This window comes from Suncus etruscus, chromosome 6 (genome assembly GCF_024139225.1).
Source record: "Suncus etruscus isolate mSunEtr1 chromosome 6, mSunEtr1.pri.cur, whole genome shotgun sequence".
Taxonomy (NCBI): domain Eukaryota; kingdom Metazoa; phylum Chordata; class Mammalia; order Eulipotyphla; family Soricidae; genus Suncus; species Suncus etruscus.
The window spans coordinates 7374595-7397000 of NC_064853.1; the positions used below are offsets into that span (position 1 = coordinate 7374595).

Sequence of the window (22406 nt, forward strand, 5' to 3'; positions counted from 1 at the left end):
ATCTAAGTAATTTTAAATGGAAATTATTTTCATTATAGCCACTTGCTTGTGGAAACTGAAATCCATGGTTTATTCTTTTCTGCACGTTAATTTTACTGTTAACTGTTGCACTTGTGAAGTAGAAATGTATCTGCTATTAACTTTTTTAGCATTTTCTTCGTGGTATTTATTTCTACCAAGCCCAAAAATTCTAGCCAAATTTTATAAGTATCAATTATTGCCCAGAAATTTTTGGTCAGCTTTTAGTTATACATTTTATTCAGTGGCATTTGTTTGAAATAAACGTTTGTTTATTATGAATTGGCTAAAGACCAATATTCATTTGAGTAGGATAAGCCATAACTTCTTGAGAAAAGCCTAGGAACAAGGTTGAAATACCCCACTTTATTGTGTAACGCAGCAGTGTAGAATCCTTTATTGAATTCCAGTCTTGTTTTCTGTCTGCATGTTTTTCCTTTGTGTGTATGAAAGACAGTGGAGAATTTTAAAATTTTAATTATTGCTAACTTATCAGTAGCTTACTATAATTATCAAACACATGTATAAGTATATGCACATGTACATAATAATAATCTGGAGGTTGTGCCAAAAATTGAACCAGGGCAAGGTTGGCACTGTACCATTTTGCTAACCTGTACAGTCGCTGCCACATCAGCGTGTCATAAGCAGGCCCTTGGCAAATGGTGGTGGCCACAGTGACTCTTCTGTCTAGCTGGGCACAAACACCACTGTCTTCTTTATCTTCATCCAGTCCTTGGTGGTTGTAGACTCGGCTGCCCTTGGATATGTGCAACTGACCCTTGTCATGACCTGTGCATGGCCAGGGCAGACCCAGTAGGCCTGTCCCCCGGTGTAAAATAAAAATGGAGTCCAAGAGAGAAAAGGGAACTGGCGCCAGGCCAGCCGCTAAGTGCAGGGCCCATGCTTGACCTTCCCCCACTGATGTCTCAATGCATAACTGCATTTACACGTGTGAGGTTTTAGGAATCTCTGCATTTATTCTAGGCAGGCCTCTCTCTTTGTATACTAAGGAACAAAAAGTAAAAAAGAGAAAGGTCTGTCTAGTCTCAATATGGGCTTTGTAATTTTTGGGGGGTGGTGGTGGTGGTGGTGAGACAAGTAGTTTAGTGGGAAAACCAGCTGGACCCTTTGATACTGATTTTCTGTTTTGGAGGGCTCTGTGATACAGTTTCCTCCATTCCAAGAGCACCTTTCCCCTCCTTGTGTCCCAAAATGAACCCAGATGGGGAGAGAGCAAGCATCCAGAGGACTCTGTCTTTGGGCTTGCCTTGAAGGCAGTACACCCTTGGCCTCTTCTCTCACAGGGCCCGGGTGTGGGTCAGCTGCCTTGTAAGAAACAGCAATGGTTTGTATTAGTTTTGAGGAGGGTGCGTATGATTACGTTAGGGTTAAAGGAACCCGAAAGCCCTCCTTCTCCCAGCACAAGTTTGATCTTTGCACAAAAGCATGAACCAAGGGCCTGCCTGCCTGGACTCTGAAGGGAAAAGGCAACTTACAGCATGTGTCTGTTTTTGCCATTATGTGTGTCTGCTCTGTTTTATAGTTGATCTGATTATCCTCATAATAGCTTTTCCATGTACCTGTAAGAAAGTTATAGGTGAACGCCTCCTTAGAAGTGTGGGGCTGTTCATGTATTTAAGTTGGCACCATCCTCTAAGCTAAATGAAGTTCACTTCAGACTGTGAGCTGTCTAGAGAATGCTGAGTTTTCTATTTTCAAAAAGACTTTAATCCACAGCAAGTCACCCATGGGATTTCATTTGCAGCTGAAAGAAGGTACCTTCACATTGTGTGCAGAGAAAGGACTCTAATTTTTGAAAGAAGCACTTTTCTTCTGTTCTCTTTTTTTTTTTTTTTTGTTCTCACTTCCCCTCTTCTTTATTCTGTTTTGATAACTGACACAATTCCCCGAGTGTGAGTTCTTTTTTATTTAGAGGCCATTGTAGATGCAGATGACCCCTCCTTACCCCTCTGACCTTGATCATGTCCCAGCTCACTAGAGCCTCAGAGTTGGGTCAGGAAAGGGAAGTCCCTGAGTGGACTCAGGGTCAAAAATTCCCAAACAGTCTTCACCCCTCCTCCTCAGCAGCTTTTGCTCAGGAAGGAGTTTGTGGATAGGGTTCAGTGGTCTGCCTTGGACCTGCATCAGGTCTCTCTGTGGCCATTAGTCTTAGGAACAGGAATGACCCTACTGAGACTGTGGTGAAGCAATGACACTGGAGTCTTTTGCGTGTGTGTCTCCTCCAAGTGGTAGCTCAGTCGTGGGCAGGCCCATCAGCTCACCTGAGAGCCTCAGGTCTCTGGGGTGCATGTCTTCTTGGGTCATGTGCTCTGAGAAAGAGGCTCGGCTGCTAAGATTGAGACAGGAAATATGTGTCCCCCAATTACGGTCTGGTCTTCTACCCTGGTGTAAACCTGGGCAGCAAGAGAAGAATGTTGAGGCTTTTTCAGGTGGCTGCAAACCCCAGGGGTGGGCAGGGCACCCTCTCTGGCTTTAGTATTTATCTTTAAAAGAGGGAAAAGCTTGGAGCAGGCTGCAGGTACTTACTCCCAAACTCAGTTCATGTTCGGGTCAGATAGGATGTGCCTTGTGGAGCTGAGGCCTTTCTACTATGTGCCCAAACAGTCATTTGCCCCCGAACATGGATTTGAGATTGTAATTACCTTAAGCCATTTCCTGAACTCACTACTTTAAATATTTCTAAGGAGCTAAGATGTCATTTAAAATAATACTTGGTTTTCCTGATCGAGTACACAAAATCAGGGATTGCTTGCTTTCCAGTCACTCATTTCTTTCCCACTCACCGCCCTTCATCTCTAGCTCAGCTCTGCAGTTTACAGGAACATTTGCCTCAGGTTCAGGTGCCAGACTGGGTTTTTCTACCCATTGATATTTATTTTGCTTATGTTTTTTGTTTGCTTATTTGTTTTTTGTTTGTTGTTGTTTGTCTGGAAACCATACCTGGCGGCACTTAGGGGTTACTCCTGGCTCTACCCTCAGGAATTGCTTGCTCCTGGCAGGCTTGGGATCCTATGGGATGCCGGGGTTCGAACCCTGCTTACCCGTTTTCGTGGCAAACTTCCCGCTGTGCTGTTGCTCAGGCCTTTTGAGCCAGCGATGGTCATTGTGTGTTGTTGTTTCGGGGAGAGCTATGCTTGATCCTATTGGTCTGCTCTGAGATTTGCTTCTCGGAAGAGAAGATAAATCAGTTGAAAACCCCTTTAGAGTCATGCTGGATTCTTCCTTGGCTGTGATATTCTTTAGGTGACCAATTTGTGGTCTCCAGGAGAAATCGTGTGATGAGATGAGTTCTGTGAGCTGAACATTTAGGAAAGGGTATGGGGGTGATGTCAGACTTCTGTCATGGCGTTACATAAAGTTATTTCTCAGTGTTGTGGATAAGGGCAAATCTTTCCTAAGAGAGACTGTAGAAGAAAAGGGACTTCCAGAAGGGGTAGAGTTCTCCTTTCTCTTGGCCCCACATCTCCAGGGTTAACTCTCAAAGGGTGAGGAAGCTGGTGGTACCAACAGCCCCTGAGTAAGAGAGAGCAGGTTCCACACTTGCCCCCAGCCCAGTATCCCAACGAGAAGGGTACTTTCTCTTCTTCTTTCCTCGTAATCATGGGGAAGCCTGCCGGAACAAGGCTTTGGTTGGTTATTTTTTCTCTAGAACAAGCCATTTCTGGAGCAAGGAAGTTCCCTGGGTAGGCGCGAGAAGAGAGTGGAAATGAGCTCAAAGCTCAAAGCTCCAAATAGGGAAAGTAACACAACGCCACTGTGGAGAAGGCCAACAGTCAGGTGTGTGATCATTGCCTCCTGTGTGCTCTGCCCAGTGACTGCCACCCTTTACTCTCTCTTGCCTCTCTGCTTTGGAATGTTGTTTTTCTAAGACACAAGCAAGTGCCCTCTGTGAATACCCAGGGCACTTGTGATCTGATTCTGCCATAGGGAACACATTTCCCCTCCAGTTAAGACCAGTTGTGTACTTGTCCCAGACATGCACCCAGCAGATTCTTATCATTCTCCCACAGGGGCTGGATGCTGCAGGCAGGATAGTAGAATTATGTATTTTTCCCTTGCTTTTTGGGCCACATCCGGTGTCACTCATGAGTTACTCCTGGCTATTCAGTCAGAAATTGCTCCTGTCTTGGGGGACCATATGGGACACCGGGGGATTGAACCCCAGTTTGTCCTAGGTTAGTACATGCAAGGCACACGCCCTACCGTTTGCGCCATCGCTCCGGCCCCTAGATTTTATTTTTAAAGGACATGAAACTAATGATCATAATAAAAAGAGAATAATGATGGTTCTTTGGTTCTCTGGAAACTCTTTGCAGTCCAGGAGAGGAAAAAACAGCTGATTCTCTTCCCAGGCAGTGAATTGGGCTCCACAGAAGGTGGGATCGGATTGTCTGCTCACTCACTGCAGCCCGTTGTTGGTTTGATGCCCCATGAATGGCCCATACCTGGCTAGTCGTCATGCTTTACCCATTTCCACCATAGCTGTCAATGTGGTCCATATGCATGGAGCTGGGCCCTCTGGTTCCTCAGTAGCGTTTTCCAGGGAATATTTAGGAATAAAAAAATCCCTGATGGATTGTTTTGTCTATTGTTTTAGCCACTTCCTTCTTTCCTTCCGTTTATTGTTGTGATGTTGGAGGGTCAGGGACTCAGTCGCAGTGTTGTCGGGAGCCATGCAGTCATGAGTTGCGGTGTTCACATACACTTGGTTGCCATGTGCCACACTCTATTGTGTCACCAGAGTGGCACTTGGTGTGTGTGGGGACTGACCACATGGCCACATGAACTATTCTGGGCTCTATCATTTACTTTTTTTTTTTTAACATGTGAAATAGACAGTCCCTTTGAAAATTTCGATTGCTTTTTTGCCTAACATATTTCTATGATCCCCAGTCATGCTCTGTGTTTAGAAATGCTGATTGGAAAAGGCATTTGCCTGTGGGGCTTGTTTCTTCTGTCCTCACCTCCCATCACCCAGTCGAGGCCGCAGACCTGTCTAAAAGGAGTCTGGCCTGGGCCCTGTTCAACGTAGTAGGAAGCCTTGGGAGGCTGTTACAGGGAAAGGGGGAAGCCCATTCCCTCTACATCTAATGAATTAAAATAATATTTATGAAAAGCAACTGTTTGCTTTATAGAGGAGAATGTTTAAGTAAATATTTCCTGCAAGTTACTGAACTTGCAAAACAACACATTAGTGTGGAAGCAGTAACTTCCAGTATTTTCAGTGAGATGAAAATTAAGCAGAACATGCTTCCCCCCAAGCAGGCTTTGATTTCAGCTTTGCTGCCTCTGTAAGGGTCCAGAGTAAGCAGGACTGTGGCCAGCAGGATCCTTTTCTCTTTATCGTTAACTTGAAAATTGGTGAGGATGACGTCAAAGTTAGTGATAGAACAAGAACTTCTAAGACCAGAGTGATAGCGCAGCAGTAAGGGCTTTTTTGTCTTGCACACAGCCAAACCAGGTTTGACCCCCAGCATCCCATATGGTCCCCCTAGCCTACAAAGAGTAGGCCTGCGCTCCGAGTAGGCCTAACCTCAGAGCCAACAGTAACCCCTGAGTGTCACTTGGGTATGTCCCAAAAGCCAGAAAAAGAAAGAAAGAGAGGAAGAGAAGAGCTGAGCTGAGCCTCTGATGGCTCCTGGTAGCTTCATAGAATCAGTCATCTTTGTAGCACACTGTTATATTTGGTCTGTACAGATGTATTTTTTTTGTTTTGTTTTTTGTTTTTGGGCCACACCCGGCATTGCTCAGGGGTTACTCCTGGCTGTCTGCTCAGAAACAGCTCCTGGCAGGCACGGGGGACCATATGGGACACCGGGATTCGAACCAACCACCTTCGGTCCTGAATCTGCTGCTTGCAAGCAGCAAATGCCGCTGTGCTATCTCTCCAGGCCCGTATTTTTTAAGGGTTGCAAATTCTAATTCCACCTGCCAGAAGGGAAAGTTGAGTCACAACAAAGGAAAATTGCTCTTGTAGAGCCCAGCAAGGACCTTAAAGAAGATGAGGACCTTGGTGCCTGACATTTTCGCTCTTTCCCACAGTCCCCAGACACATTCAAGAAAGCTCCTTTCTCTAGAAATACAGGCACATTCACACCAGAGAGCTTACTTGACTTCGTAGCCTCTCACATGTCATAGTCAGTCTGTCTGTCTGTCTCTCATGGGAGAGGGGTATTGTGTGGTTGAAGTCACACTTAGCTGTGCTCAGACTTTCTCCTGACTCTATGCTTGGTGGTCATTCCTGGTGGTGCTTAGGAAGCCATCTGGGGCCCCACGGATGGAGTCAGGATCCGCCATGTGCTAGGCCCCTTACCCCATTTGTCCTCCCCAGCCCCGGGTACGTCGCTTTTAGTGATGGAAAATTCAGGCACACCCATGAAATAATTACATCAGACTCATGCAGTTAAGGTTGGCACCAAGGATGGTCACCAGGCCTCTCGCTCCAGTAGAGACCCAGAAACAGTTGTGTCTTACTCCCAAAGAGGGCCTTTCTTCCTGGGCACTCATGGCACCTTGTGTGAATGATGCCCAGTTGCAAAACACTGAACTAGCTATGGCAGACTCATCCTACAGTCAAATGGGGATGCAGCACAGCATGGCAAAGCATAGATAAGCTTTCCCCTGGCATATGAAAATGCAACCTGGTCGCCTGATTTGTGCCCTGACATTTCTGCAAGTAAAGACTGCTGCAGCATCCTGGTTTAAAAGTCACTTGGCAAAGTAAATTGAGGTGTCTCGATGAGTCAGTCCTCTGGTAAGAGAAAAATGCTCTGAACCAAACCCACTATTTCTTTTAGAAGATGCACCAGAGAAGCCTGGTTTTATCTCCAACACCCCAGAAGGTCCCCTCATATCCACTAGGAGTAATTCCTGAGCACAGAGCCAGGAGTAATCCCTGAGTATTGCCAAGTATATACCCTCCCCCCAAAATAATAGCAAATAGTGTTTAACTTCAGAATTTAAAAATAAAAATTAGATTCTTGGAGCCAGAGTTACAGAACCGCAGATAGGGTATTTTCTTTGCCTGCGGCCTATTCAGCTTTGATTCTCGGCATCCTGTATGGTCCCCTGAGCCTCCTGCCAGGAGTAATTTCTGAGCACTGAGCCAGGAGTAACTGCTGACCTCTGCCGAGTGTGGCCCCAGAAAACGAAAACAAAGAAGTGTCCCTGGCTGTCCTGGGTTTATCTGTGAGTGGCTGGTCTCAACTGTGGCCATCAGGTTTCATTCCCAGCTCGGATGAGGCCACCTGCGCCTCTGAGGTCTCTGCTGTCCCGCCACCGCTGGCCAGCAAGCCGGAAGGAACTTGGTTCTAAGAACACTTTGATCTGAACTTGCGCCTTTTCCGAATCCTCCTCCAGAGGGAAGCTGTTTTCTCCCCAGCTCCTGGCCCTGGGTAAGGGGCCATGTAGAGCCACTCTCGAGGGCCCAGCTAAAGAGGCCACATGCCCATGGGTGTATGTGGGAGGGGGGTGCTGGCCACTTTGTACTCTGGCACTCTGAACCCCACGGGCCAAATGGTGGCTTTGGCTTGGCCCTCCTTTCATCTGGGTAAAGCGCCCCCCCCTCTGCCCGGCTCCCAGTCCTCCTCGGGCTTCAGGCCCGGAATCCGGCCACAGAGCTGCTGCACCATAGGCCTGAGGGAGCAAGATCGCAAAGAGTTAACACTTTTGCCTTTTCGGAAAGTTATCTGTGCGGAGTATTAGTTGTTTAATAAAGCGTGCCTGCCCTCCCGGTGAACCCGCCAGTGACTCTGCAGCTGGGGTCATTCCAAGTTCACGCGGTGGACTTTTGACTGCCTTCTGTGTCTGTGAAAACAGCCGGCAGCTCCTGCGGGGATCATTCATTCAGGCCTGTAACACAAAACTATTGCCAATGGGCACCTGCTGGGGCGGCTTCCCAGGAGGGCCGAGAGGGGAGATACCAGACTCCTCGGGCATCTGTGGAGATAAGCTCCGCTGGGCGCCCGCTGGGAGCCGCTGATCCCTGAGCTTGGGCCGGCCTGGCCAACAGGCTGGTGTCAGAATGGATTAGGGAGCCTGCTTTGGATAGGACGTGAGCTAATTAAAGACCCTTTACAAAGAAGAGGGCAGCAGCAGGGGAGAGAGCGGATAAGAGGTTTTAAGCACATTCCCCCCAAATCCTAGATTTCCAGTATCTTCCTCATTACCCATATTCTTGTCCCTTGAAACAGAGTATGAAGATTTGCTTCTTGTTTTGTTTTGTTTTGTTTTGTTTTGTTTTAGGGCTACATCCTGCAGTACTCAGGGGTTACTCTTGGCTCTGTGCTTAGGGGACCATATGGAATGCTGGGGATTGAACGCCGATCAGCCATGTGCAAGGCAAACGCCCTACCCACTGTACTTTCTATCCAGCCCCAGATGTGGTCCTTTTCCTGTTGCACTCAGTGCTTTCCTGCTTCCCTGCTGAGTGAGTGGCAGTGTGGTGTGGGGCTGAACCCACCATTGCTGCTTCCTAGCACACTGAACTTCCCTGCTCTGTTGTTTGAGCTTTTGTATCCCCCCCCCAGCCTTTCCCCACGCAGCAGTCCACCAACTTATTTGCAGGCTTCCAGAATTTTCAGTCTCTGGTATTTACTTAATCGCCCTGATAAGGAAACATTTCTTGAAAACAGTTTTGTTCACACACAACCCGGGGCCTTTATCATTTCTGATACCTCACACATAAGCCTGCGTGGAAAGGAACATTTAGGCTAATCTCCTACATGGTTACAATCCTAGGAAATTCCAATCAGAGCCTCCCAGGCTCGTTTCCTTCACTCTGCCCTGCTGTGGAGCTGGCCCTGTGCAGTGCAGATAAGGACTAATAACAATGTTAACGCTGTATTTCCTTGCCTTTTGTCTCCTGCAGTTTGTGCCCAGAGCTCATCCCGGCCCCTGTCCCTACCTTGCAGTTTGTAATAAATAGATTGTTCTGCTGTTAGTCCTTGTGGTGGGCCGGTGTTTTCTGTTTTTCACATGTTCATACGTGTCCCACTGGCCCCTGTATTGCTCTGTGGGGAACACAGACATGACTAAGCGTGCAGTCAAAGGGAGATCGAGCCTCTAGCTGTGTTTGCCTCATGCTTCCCCAGGTGACTTGACAGTGGGAGTCTGCACACACATTGAGTACTTTGTCTTCACAGGCATCACCAGAGTGTGAGTCCCTATTCACCCAGGCAGACATTGGCACTCTCCATATTGTGGGCACTAGCGTGTCACTTCCCAAGGTCCTAAAGGGTCTCAGTGCTGCCAGCTCACCTTCGGCCAGCTTCATCCTCGGGCCCTTCTCAGCATTCTGTCTGTGGGAATCTGGAGCGCAGAGACTGAGTTCAAGTCCTCTCCCGGGTGCCCGCTTCATGGCGTTCGCTCCTTGCTGCTCTTGGCACCTGGTGAAGAAGCAGGGAATGTTCTCACTCAGCTCAGGACTCGGTGGAGGCCTTTTAGCTTTTTCTAACTCCATGCCTGGGTTTACAAATAGTGGGTTCACAACTGTGGGCGGGTGAACCCAGAATGAACAAGTCATTGTGAAGATGACGTGAAGAAGACCCAGTTCTTTCCCACTCAGTGTTCTGGTCCAGCAGGCAGAAGGTCCTGACCCAGACTCAGAAACACCCCAGATGCGAGGCCTGGCGCCTCTGCCTGTCCAGGAGGGACTCTAAAGGAGGGGCCGCCTGTGAAGAACCCAGTGAAGAAGCCCTAGGCTGAGGCCAGAAACACCAGTGCCACATCCCCGAGCTGCCTTGTTGACAGGAAGTGGGTGAGGACGGAGGGGTTCAGGGGTATGGGGCGACAGTTTGGGGAGGAGACCCCCACAGTTAGATGAGCAGGTCATCAGGACAGGGGTCTCGTCATGTCATTGTCACCCAGTTCCATGACAAGACTGTCGTTTTCCCTCTCTCTCCCCTTCATAAGTGAATTTCTAGGGAAGAAGAGATTGGACTAGGCTTGTTGGATTTTGCTTGTGATCGACACATTGTTGTCAGCTTCTCCTCAACTACCTATGTATGTTAAGGGTCAACTTTTTGCAGATGTCTCTGCTGTGTGGGTGCAGTCATCATACCTTTCCACTTAGGGGCCTCTCTCTCTCTCTCTCTCTCTCTCTCTCTCTCTCTCTCTCTCTCTCTCTCTCTCTCATACACACACACACACACACACACACACACGCACACACACACATACATACCTCTAGACTCCCTAGAATCTCTAGACTCCTTAGAACTCACACTGACCTTTCTTACAGCAGTAACCTTGTGTGACAGAGTCATGGGCTGCCTCCGAACATCCTGCCACTTGGTTCCATTTGGATGTCACAGCAAAGTCGCCTCCCCTAGGCCCGTGACAGACAAGTTTCCTGTTGGAAGGTGGCTGATAGGCTTCACTAGACACTGCAGGACTAGGGCAGGGAGGGGGCTGTGGGGCTCTCTCTAAGAGGAGGTTTGCCTCTGAGCCCTAAACCAGGTTTAGGGATTAGTCTGACCAAGCCCATCTGATCTGTCCATTCAACTGTTCACCCTTTTGTCTTTTGTTGTTTATTTTTAGGGCCACACCTGCTGTGCTCAGGGCTTACTTTGGCTCCTAGTTTAGGGATTACTCCTGGTGGGGCTCAGAGGATCACAGGAGGTGCTGAGGCCAAACCCAGGTCAGCCACATGCAAGAAAAGCACCCTCCCCACTTTACTATCTCTGCAGCCCCTGCCCCCCATTCTTCTGTTGGTTTTTTTGTTTGGGGGCCACATCTTGTATCTCTCAAGGGTTACTTCTGGCTCTGCACTCAGAAATCACTCCTGGCAGGCTCGGGGACCTTAAGGGATACTTATTCGGGGATTGAACCCAGGTTGGCCGTACGCAGGGCAAACACTCTACCCCACTGTGCTACCATTCCAGCCCCTTCATTCTTCTGTTTGGACAGAGCTAAACTGGATGGGACTTAAGTTTGAGAGGGAAGGAAAAATACATCTTTACTTTTGGGGGGAGAAGGGTGGTCAGCGGCCATCTTCAGAGGTGCTCAAGGATTTTCTGTGGTGCCGGCCCCTTCTTTCTGTGCTCTGGCCCTGAGACCTGTTTGAGGTGAGCGAGGACCTCACCCAGCTCCTCACCCAGCGCCCGAATCTTGGCATTTGCTGCCTGTCCCCTAGGTCCGAAGACAGAGCCAATGTCCCAGAATCTGGAAATGTTTACCTACAGTTCAAATGTACATATTACAGTGCACTGTTATTTTAGAAATGGTTGTGTTCTTACCAGGGATTTTTGTCCTTTTCCACTTGGTGGGGTGACCCGGTTCTGCCTCCAGCACTCCCAGCTGTGAATGCTGTGAATGCCAGCTTTACCCTCTCTCTGGCAGATAGTCCTGTCAGAGAGAGGTGCCCCATCTTCCACCGAGGTCAGCCTCAGCTGGGCTGCTCTCTGCGCCACATAGACCACTACTGTATAGGTTTTAATTTGGCCTTTCTCTACTGGCACTTCTAGCTTTGTTTTCCTTTTTTTCCTCTTTTTTTTTTTTGGGGGGGGGTTTGGGTTTTGGGTTACACCCACCAGTGCTCAGGGATTCCTCCTGGCTCTACGCTCAGAAATGGCTCCTGGCAGGCTCGGGGACCATATGGGATGCTAGGATTCAAACCACTGACCTTCTGCATGCAAGGCAAACTCCCTACTTTCATGTTATCTCTTCAGCCCCAAGCTTTGTTTTCTTTTTTCTTAAATATTTCTTTCGGGGGATGGGGGGCTCAGAAGGCTTGGGGGCCACACTTGGTAGTTCTCAGTCAAGCAGGCCTGGGGTCCTGTTGTTGCTGGTGGAAGACTGGGCCTATGGTAGGAGAGAGTCCCTGGACCACACCCAGTAGGGCTGGGAGGCACCTGGGTTGCTCCTGGCCATGCACTGGGGACCTTGTGGTACAGGGATCAAACCAGGGTCAGCTGCCTGCACAACCCCATTGTCTCTCCCTTTGGCCTCGAGGCATGCTTTTCATGAAGTTAATTTTATTTTTAAACTGGTTTGTGGCTGAGGATATGACTAAGCGGCAGAGTACAGACTTCAAATTATGTGTGAGGTCCTGGGGTTGATCCCTGGCCCCCAGAACATCCCGAATAGCTGGACTGTTTTGAACCATACAGCACGTATCCTCTTTGCCCTTTTTTTTTGGTTTTTGGTTTTTGGGTCACACCTGGCAGCACTCAGGGGTTACTCCTGGCTCTATGCTCAGAAATCGCTCCTGGAAGGCTATGGGGACCATATGGGATTCGAACCACGGTCCTTGTCCTTCTGCATGCAAGGCAAACATCCTGCCTCTGTGCCATCTCTCCAGTCCCCCTCTTTGCCCTTTTTGATTTACTTGGTGTTGCATCTTGATATCCAGGCTGATGTACGTGACATCTATGTATACCTGAAGTGTATTCATTCCCGCTGCTATGTCATTCCCTATCATGGAAGGGCTCCCCCATTTTCTCACATGCTCTTTTAAGCATTAGGCTGTGCCTCCCTGGGAGGAATGTTGCTGCACATGTACATGTGTGTTTCTTGAGCACATATCTAGGTGTCTCTGTTACAGACCAGGAGCAGCGGGCCTAGGCCTGAGTGTTTCTGTCCTGGCCTGCCCCCCTTCATTCTTAGCTCTTCATACCTGGACTCCACCCAGGGTCCTTTTCCTTCTGCCCAAGAACTCCTCCTGTTTCCAGGACACAATGTCTCCTAGGTCTGAGAACAGAGCTAATGTCCCAGAGGCTGGAAATGTTTACCTATAAACCAAATATACATATTACAGTGTGTTATTATCTGAGAAATAGTTGTGTTCTTACCAGAGGCTTTTGTTTTTTTTTCCACTTGGTCTCCAGGCTATTCCCCTTTTCTTTTTTTTTTTTTTTGATTTTTGGGCCACACCCGGTGACGCTCAGGGGTTACTCCTGGCTATGCGCTCAGAAGTCGCTCCTGGCTTGGGGAACCATATGGGACGCCGGGGGATCGAACCATGGTCCGTCCAAGGCTAGCGCAGGCAAGGGAGGCACCTTACCTCTAGCGCCACCGCCCGGCCCCTGAGTGTTTTTTTGTTTTTTTGTTTTTTTTTGATTTTTGTCTATTCCCCTTTTCTGGAACCACCTTGGTTTACCCTGTCATTGTCATGGCTGTCTTGACTCAGTTTTGGAGTCTGGCTTCACAGTTCTCCCCTCCTTTGCTGCTGTCCTTCCTGTTGTTATCCCAGTCCCCTGGCAATATTGGTGTCGCTTTTCCAAGGTGTTGTGCCATCTTTTCAGATTCACATTCTGTCTGCTGTTTTTATATTTCACAGCAATCACATACATAGATTTGGGGGTGAGCCTGCTACAGAGGCATGGACCATTTTGAATTGGTAATTTGGTATCTCTCTTCTGGCCTGTGTCACTTCCGATCATGCTTCTGCCCCTGGTTCTTGTTTCCAATGATGACTCCACTTACACAGAAGGTGGACTTTGTGGAAACTGTTCCCAGTGGCTCAGGTTCTTGTCTGTTTTTCCTCCTGTTTCAGTGGGGCTATTTCCTGCTCACTTGTTTTCCAATTCACTAATCCTCTTTGGAGCTCTAGCCTGCTCTTTCATCCTTTCCTGAAATCTTCCTTTACCAGTTCCCTGGTAAGAATTGTTGCTTTCATGAACCTTGAAAATAATTATCATCATACTGTTTTCTATCCCTGTGTCTAGTTGGTCTAATGCTTGGCTCACAGAGGAGTGAGTGAGTGACCAGCCTAAGGTTTTTCTTTAGATTTTAGTTATTTTTTTGGAATATTTAATAATTTTTAGTGTTGGACACTACGGAAGAAAAGGTTCTGGATGATATATACGCTTTTTCTCCAGCTTTTGTATTTCTTTTTTTGTTTGTTTGCTTTTGGGCCACACCCAGCAGTGTGCAGGGGTTACTCCTGGTTCTGCACTCAGGAATTGCTTCTGGCTGTTTTGGGGTGCCATATGGGATGCTGGGGATTGAACTTGGGTTGGCACATTATAGAAAAACACCCTACCCACTGGACTATTACTCTGGCCCAGGGTTTGTATTTTTCCTTTCCTTCTTCAAGTGCTCCTTTCTTCAAGCTTCCCTCTTCACACACACACAGTCCCAAATTGGTGACTAGAATCTCCCAGAGGGGAGTGTGTGCCAGTAAGGAGCAGACCCTGTTCTTAGAGGAGACTCCTCAGGCAGGCCTCCTTTTGCCACAGATGGGCTGTAGAAAAGGACGGAGACAGGTGGTAAGACTAGACCAGCCTCAGCTCGTGATATCCTAACAGAGGCCTTTAAGGAAACTTTGTGCTAAGGGATCATTTCTGTTTAGACAAGAAAATGGGTGGGTCTCCTTGATAAATAAGGGTCAATTAACTTTCTCCTAAGTAGCAAGTGTGTTGAAGCAGAGTTCTTATTTCCCCCCTTCTTTGAGTAATTGAAGGTTTTTCTCCTGAATGTGGTACGAGGCACCAGAGCGGGCACATTATGTCATCTTTAGAAAGGGCAGTTGGATCATGTTTTCTTCCTCATACCAAGACTTGTTTTTTGGGTCTGAAATCTGTTGACCTGGGACTGGCTAGTTCAGCAGGCTTTTAAAAAATGCCAGATCTGCAGGAAGTTGGTGGGTGTGAATTCCAAATGCCCCTTCCCAGGTCCCCATCCGTGGGATCGAAAGATAGCAGAGGTCGGTCTGCCTGCCAAGGGGCCACCAGGGAATGTAGGAGCCATTCCAGCCTTTGAGAGGGTTCTGAAGAGCTGCAAGAAAGAACCAAAATGGGGCCAGAGAAGTGGTGTAAATGGTGGGGCGTTTGCCTTACATGTGCCTAGCCTAGGACAGACCACGGTTCAATCCCCCAGCTTCCCATATGGTCCCCCAAGCCAGGAGTGATTTCTGAGCGCATAGCCAGGAGTAACTCCTGAGCTTCACTGGGTGTGGCCAAAAAAAAAAAAAAGAGAGAAAGAAAGAACCAAACTGCGATTTTAGTTCATGCAGAAGGTAGACTATTTGGGCCCAATTCTCTTTTAGCTTTGCTAAAAGAGCTTTTTGAACCCGGGATTAGTCCTGTCTCAGGAGGAAGAAGACAAGGTTTGGTTTCAGGACCTCATCTTTGAACTCCCTCTACCAAAGAGAGGTCCAGCCTGCCTGGCTCAGCTCGTCCAGACCAAGGCCTGTTCTCAGCGTGCGGCTCTGTCGAGCACCATCCCAGGGCTAACAAGCAGCTTCCCTGAACAAGACCCTGATGCAAAATGTTGTTGGTCTTTGTGCCTGTGCTTTTTCCAAATGCAGGCTCCGTCCCGCCCACTCATGTAGTAGGTTAATTGTGAGGAACAGTGCATCGGTTCCTTCTGTTCCCATCCAGAAAGGAGGCTTTCTGGAAGCCTTGAGCCGTTGGAGTGCTTAAACCTCATCTGACTTGTTCAGTAAGAAGTTCACCCGAGACAGTGCCTAGCACCAGCTATTGTTTTTCTCTGATGTCATCCAACTCCTTCTTCCCAGGCTTTTGACATTAAAGAGAATATTTCTATTCATCGGACGCACAAAAGTACTTTATAAGAATGAAGTCCTTATGAAGTCCTTACTGGGAATGGGAAAAGCTCGAGCTGCCTTTTCTATTGTGAACATGTTCTGTTGCGTTTCTAAATTTCTGTGTTTTGAGATTTTAAATCTATTAATAATTGACTTCTTTGTTCTTTCCTTTGTTCCAGAAGGGTATAAGATGATTCCTGTGTTGCAGGAAGAGACACGCAGGGTTCAGTTGGGGAGAAAAGGGGGAGCGGAACATGCATTAGGAGAAAAAGGAGAGGATTCTCAGTCACCGACGCTGGCATTTCCACATTGCTTTTATGTTTTCCTACAAGTACCTCGGAGACTGTGGTCTCTCTGGATGAATGCAGCCTCTCTGGGCTGATGCCCTTGCAGTTTTATCTACGTTACACTCTGATCCCTCCCAAGAGTGTGTTTCCTTTAGCTCACCCAAATGATATTAGTGGACTGTTTGCCTTTTAAAATCTGTGCGTTTTCCTAGACTTAAAAGAATTAATCTGTCAAGTCAGGCCTTGTGCTGTGACAACCTCAGGGCTTTTTCCCAAACCTGCTATTCATGTCCACCTTCCTTTACTCCATCTCCTACGTTGTTCCTGTACACTGAAAGAATTTGGTAGCATGACAGAAGGACTGGGCATTCCAGGATGAGAATCTGCCAGAGCCACTCTCTGCTTTCCCCTCGCCTGCACGAGGGGACTTTTCAAATTTGTTTGATTGTTTTGGCCAGACCTAATGGTGCTCAGGGGCTCCTCCCTGCCGGGTGCTTGGGGACCATGCAGTGTTGGGAATTGAATTTGAATCTCCTGCGTGCCATCTCTCCAGCCCCATGCAGTAGACAGATGGAGACCTGTGTGATCCTCTCCACTTTCCCTCCAGCAAGACCTGCCATGACGCTTGTCTGTCATTAAAAAAAATCTCTCCAGTGCTACCTACATGTGTTCCAACCTTTCAGAGAACATGCGAACTCCACATATTCTTTGTATTTGGAGGGGAGGTGTTAAGGGGGCACATCCAGTGGCTCTTAGCAGTTACTCATGGCTCTGTGCACAGAAGTTACTCCAGGCTCGGGGGACCCTATGTCAGCCATGTTCAAGGCAAACACCATTACCCGCTGTGTTATCGCTCCAGCCCCTATTAATTTTGTGGGGGGGGGGGGGGGGGCGCGAACCCAGCAGTGTCCCAGACTTACTCCTGGCTCTGTTTAAATGAATCGCTCCTGGTAATATGGTGACAAGTATTAAAAGGAGGGTGGCAAGCGCCTTGCCATCTGTACCATCTCTGACCATCTCTGGCCCTCCACCAGTCCTTTTCAAAGACAAAGTGGAATCCTGTTAGGAGAGTGTTTCCAGCCACTCTGAGCCTCTGGATTAATCGGAAACAACATCTGAGTTCAGATCTGGGTCAGCATGGTAGAATGTGACTCGCCAGTTCTGCAGGCGCGTGGCCTGTGCGAGCTAAGAACCAGGGCAATCTTGAGGTCTGACTTTGTTGCTTATGTTTGGGCCTTGTGTGCTAAGATAACTTTGTGTGGCTTTGGATAACTTTGTTTCTTAACTGCAAAGGACTTGGCTGCCTGATAAGTGTTTATCCATGAAATAGCAACATGGTGCCTGTCCCAAGCCGGGGGAGGGGAGCTCAGGAGCGGAGGGGGAAACGCCGGCAAGGTCATGCACTGCCTGGCACCCCTGCCCGGTGCAGTTAGCCCTGTTTTACAATGTCCTCCCACATTTATTCAGGGTCTCTCTTCTGGAATCTTTCCTCTTCTCCTTCTGCCCTAAGGGCAGTGCATAATTATAAACTAGTGAAACTAAAAACAGACAAACCTGCTCCACTTTCAGTGGATAGCAATCTAGGGTCCAAAAATGCCTCTTTCTCACCAAACCTCAGCTTGTTCCATGCCATTTTTTTCTTTCAAATTGTCTTTCTCCCACCCCCTCACCATTAGATGGCACGAGGACTGGCTGTTCGGTGGGCCTCACGGTTTTGGGGTGCCATGTTCTCCTTGAACTCTTCTGTGCCCAGGCGGATCACAAAAGGGGGGGGCGGGTTTCAATGTCAAGGGCAAAACTCGGGCCCAGAGAATTCTTTTTTTGAACTCTGGACATTTGAGTGACGTGGTGAGCGGAAGTTTGGAAGTGACTTAGGCTTTTAGAGACTCATCAGCCGGAGGTCTTCCTGCGGGGATTACGACAGCAAAAATACTGGCAGTAGAAGCCGCCAGGCTACTTAAGAGAAATCTGTGAGTTCTGATGATCCACTGTTTGCCAGGCCAAGTGTCTTTGCAAATGGGTAAACTGAGGCTACTCTCCCAGGAGGCATACTCAGAAGTGGCAGTGGCACAGCCCTTGCCTCTCTCTCCCACTTGGCCATGCTGTGAGCCACTGTCCCCACGGAGGTTTCCTTAGAAGCAGCGGTGGACAGCTGGGGTTCTGCTTCCCCAGAACCCCCCATCTGGCAGCCTCCTCCAGAGAGAAGCAAGACTCTCCCCTGCTGGGATACTGCCATTTCTCTCCCCTCTCCCCATTAGCCTGGTTCGCCATCTGTCCTGGTGACAAGAACGATACTGTCACCCACAATGACTGTGTAGGCCAAGGAGAGTCAAGAGGAAATTTCCATTAGTAAATAACTATGAAAGCTGAAGCCGCGAGAAGGGGGAGAAACTCAGGCCCAAGCTCCAGTTTCACGGGCCACATTCCTCTGGCATCCCCAGGCTTGCTGCATATCTGCTGTGGCTTGGGGACACCCATCGCAGGGCCAAGAGTCGAACACAGTGTGAATTCTTTTGTCCTGCACCATTGCAGCATCTCTTTGAATGTTGGTCTTTAAAAAAAAAAAATACCCCAATTCAGCTCGGCTTTCAGAAGGTGGCGTCTTGGCCCAAGCACGTGGCAGCTCTGCCATAGAGCCTGCTTCTTGAAGTATTTCGACATTTCTGCCCTTGCTGAAAATAGGACTTTGCAGATGTGAACAACCCAGAGCCGCCACATGGAATGTGCCCAGCGAGCTGCCACAGAGACAGAAGTGGAGAGGTCACTCTGGCTCTGCAAGTGTAATGGCAGTTTTTTCTGGAGGATGTTCTGTTCCCTGGAACCTCTATTTTCGCTAGGTAGGACCATATTTGCTGGCAGCCTGAGGTGGTTTGTGGACTTGAAGTTGCTTTCTTAAAGAGGAGCTTCACCGTCTGAGGGCTCTGCAAGTTCTCCTTGCAGAAGAGGAGCTAGCAGAACTGAAAATAGACCTGCTGCTCCACAGCTAGTGGAAAGTCACCACCCTATATCTGAGACTAGGATGCCCACCATGACATCTGCCACGACACTGTCGCTTTGCTCTCCTGCAACTTACCTCCTAGAGTCCTTGCTGTGGATCAGGCAGTCAGCTTCATCCCGTGTTATACAGGAAAGAATCGCTGCTCTGATCTGGGGAGTGGGGGAGGCGGGAGAGATAGTACAGGGTGAGGCGCTTGCCTTGCATGCAGTTGACCCTGGTTTAATCCCTTGCACTGTTAGAGTACAGATACTAAGTACGGAGCCAGGTAGTATTGAGCACCACTGGGTGTGGCCCAATTTCTCTCCCTCCCAATACTGTATCAGACTTCAGTCCAAATGCTTCCCAAGAGCCAACTTGTTGCTGGCATTTGTACCCCCATGTGGGAGATGAGGAAGGAAAAGGAGGTGCAGCGAGGTTGGCATTTGGCCATGATCTTGCGGCTATTAAAGGTTACAGAATTTGAACTCAGGCTGACTTTCTGGTTTGCTCCATTACATACCTCCTGGCCCAGGCCTTGGCAGGCAGGAGGCGGAAATCAGTGGTGATTTACAACTCTCGGTGACTGGCCTGGCATGTGCAGGGCCCCGTCTGTCCATCCATGCTTGGTTGACAGGTGGGGCACTAGGGTGGAAAACTAAATTGATTTCCCCATATCCCGGTGTTGTTATACTTCTTCCCGTTGCATCAGACATTCCTTTTCTTTATTGGGGAGAAAAATAAATGTATCTCTTGCCTCCAGGCTTTACCTCCAGTGGTTCCCACATGGGCGTGCTGGAAAGAACAATCTTTTTTGGGGGGGGGAGGGCAACACTCGAAGCTACTCCTGGCCCTGCATTCAGAAATCGCTACTGGCAGGCTCAGGGAACCATATGGGATGCCAGGAATCAAACTTGGGTCCATCCAGGGTCAGCTGCTTGCAAGGCAAACACCTTACCGCTGTGCCATAGCTCTGGGATCAGGAGAGAAGAAGAATCTTGACACTGTTCAGTTGCCTGAGCATTTGGCTTTTCTTCATAGAAACTGAGGCAAGGACTGGAGTGGAGTGGAGTGAGTAGTGAAGGATGGTTTGTCCCCATCATCTTCGATGTCAACGACACAGCGAATGCCGCAGTGACCAAACTGCCCTTCCTCACTGGCTCCGGCCTGATTCCTTCAGTCTCCCTCCCTGTACGTGCTGCCTGGCCCTCCCCAGGATGGGCTCCAGTGGCATGTGAATCTCAGAAGTCTTTCTATCTAGGGCTAAAGACTTCAGTAGTTAGTTCTCATTCATGTCTTTGCATCCTTTGCACCAGCTCACCAGTGGCAAAAGGGCAAGTGCAACCGGCTTGCCTGAGTGAATCTTTCTTAGGCACCAGAGAAGTCGCTGTTCGGGCAGAAGCCCTAGAGTGAGAGCAAGTTGATAGCAGCAAAGGTGGCACAGCCTAGGAGCAAGTGGAGGCCACCATCCACCCACTGCCACATCCTGAAGTCAGGCTGATGTTTGTGCCAGCCAAACAGGGGCAGAGAGGGAAGCTTGGTCCCTGGGAGCTTGCAGTCCTCAGAAGTTTGATCTGTTCTACACACGGAGCACTGAGTCTACAGCAGGCGAGCACTCGGGGCAGCTGCCTGCATGGTGCGCTCTGTTCTCTGGGGGGCTGGTGGGGACTTCAAGCCCCTTAGCTGCTCAGAAAAAAAAGGGAAACAGACTCTTAATGATGTCTTTTCCGGGGAAACCTCACCTCCAGGTAACTGAAACTTAGGGAAAAGTATGAGACTCCAGAAGACCCACAGTGGCCTGGCCCTGATCATGGGGCCTGGACTCCCACACTGGGAATTGTGTACTTTTAGGCCACGCAGGCCACTGTTCACCCTCTGACCTTCAGGTATCAAGGAGTCGGCTCTATCTAGACCCGACTCAGGAACTCTGCAGCTGTATAATTTTAGGAAACAGCTGAACTGCCAATTTCTTTTAAATTGGGGACTGTACATGAATGTCCTCAGAACTTACTCCTGGCTTTTTACTTGGGATTACTCACTTTCAACAGTGCTTTGGGGACTGTGCAATGCTGGGGACCAAACCCAGGACTCTTGTGTGCTGGGCACATGCTCAGCCCGTGGTTCCTCTGAAATGATCTGCCTTGTGAGACTGTAGGCCTGGCTGCTGCTGATGTGGGCCCTCAGCAGGAATGTGATCCATGCTCGACCTGGGGGGAAAGGGGGAGGTGGAATAAGACCCTCTCACCCTTCTGACTGGAGTCACAGACCATCAGGGCTGGAGAGGACTCTGGACACACAAGGCCTGCACTCTGATTTGACAGTTTGTGCCACTTTGGACATTTAGGAGGGACTGAGGTACTGTTTATCTGTTGCCAAGGGTGCAGACCTGATTCTACGCTTTGAAGGGTCTGAACATTTCCTATTTCTTAGTTCAGAAGACCTTGGACTAGCTTCTTCTAATACAGTACAAATACTCGCCCGATTTCTACCAGAGCCATGACCCTGGATGCAGCCACAGGACCATGGGCCCCTGCTTTTCTCTGGGTCCAGATGGACTTCTGTGGTGGCTGTGAGACTGGTTGTGAAAGTTCGAGAATAGTGTCCAAGCAGGTGACTGTGCTCCTGGCCACAGTGGCTCCCAGATGGGGTCCCCAGTGAGGGGACCCTGGCAGGGAATCGGCACAGTCTGTGTAGGACCCTGCAATGTCTTCCTCCTAAAACCATTGTCCCCTAATTTCTCTAACTAGACCAGACAGGAAGTGAGGAAGACACAGCAGACTTGGATAATGACAGGGACTCAGACTGCGGTCATTACTCCTGAGCTCGGAGAAGCCAGGCTGCCGGGGACTTGCAGCTCCTTTTGCCCTGTCCTTCTGTTGGGCCCAGAGCTCACCTGTCACTCTGTATCCGGCAGCTACAGGACTTGGGCTTTCAGGGCAGGGCTGTGCACCGCCCTCTTGACAAATCAGGACAGACCAGAATGAACTAGGTCTCCACCCCCGCTCCCCCAATCCCCTCCAAGGCTCTGAGGGTGCTCACCGGGTCTGCAAGGCAACCAATTGCCTTGACTCTTTCTGCTGAGCTTTCTATCTAAATAACATTCCTGTAAGTTTTCTGAAAGGTTAGTCCTGGGTCATTGGCACTTAAACCATTTGTTTTGGTAGATCCTTCCCAAGAAGGTTAATTATATATTTGATATCCTTCCCTTTTATGCCTGAATGATGAGGATAAGTACCCTGTGGTTTATTAACTGTCACTTTAAACCTTTTCAAATTGTCTTGTGACAAAACAGAGTTTTATGCCCTTTTTATCCAGTTGTGATGGATGAGACAGCTTCTCTGGTTAAAGTATGCCAGGATAAATAAAATCCCTCTAATTGGTGGGGGAGGATTTTCCATTTTAAGTCGTGAGTTCAAGTCTGCCACTTCCTCCAGAAGGTGACTTAACCTGTTGACCTTTCCAGATACTTCATCTTTTTTGACAAATGGGGCTTGGCATGTTAGCACAGATAATAACTGGCTATATGGGGGAGTGGAGGAGGGAAGTAAGGATTACTTCAGGGCTGCTGATAGCTCTAAAAAGTATGAGATAAAGGAACGAAAGCAAATTTTGT

The 22406-nt window shown here is 48.7% G+C and overlaps 1 protein-coding gene across 1 annotated transcript in view; it reads left to right on the forward strand.

Annotated features, from left to right (window-relative positions):
• VPS13D (vacuolar protein sorting 13 homolog D) overlaps positions 1-22406 on the forward strand; it is a 279559-nt gene that overhangs the window by 205355 nt on the left and 51798 nt on the right. The gene's annotated exons all lie outside the window — the stretch shown is intronic.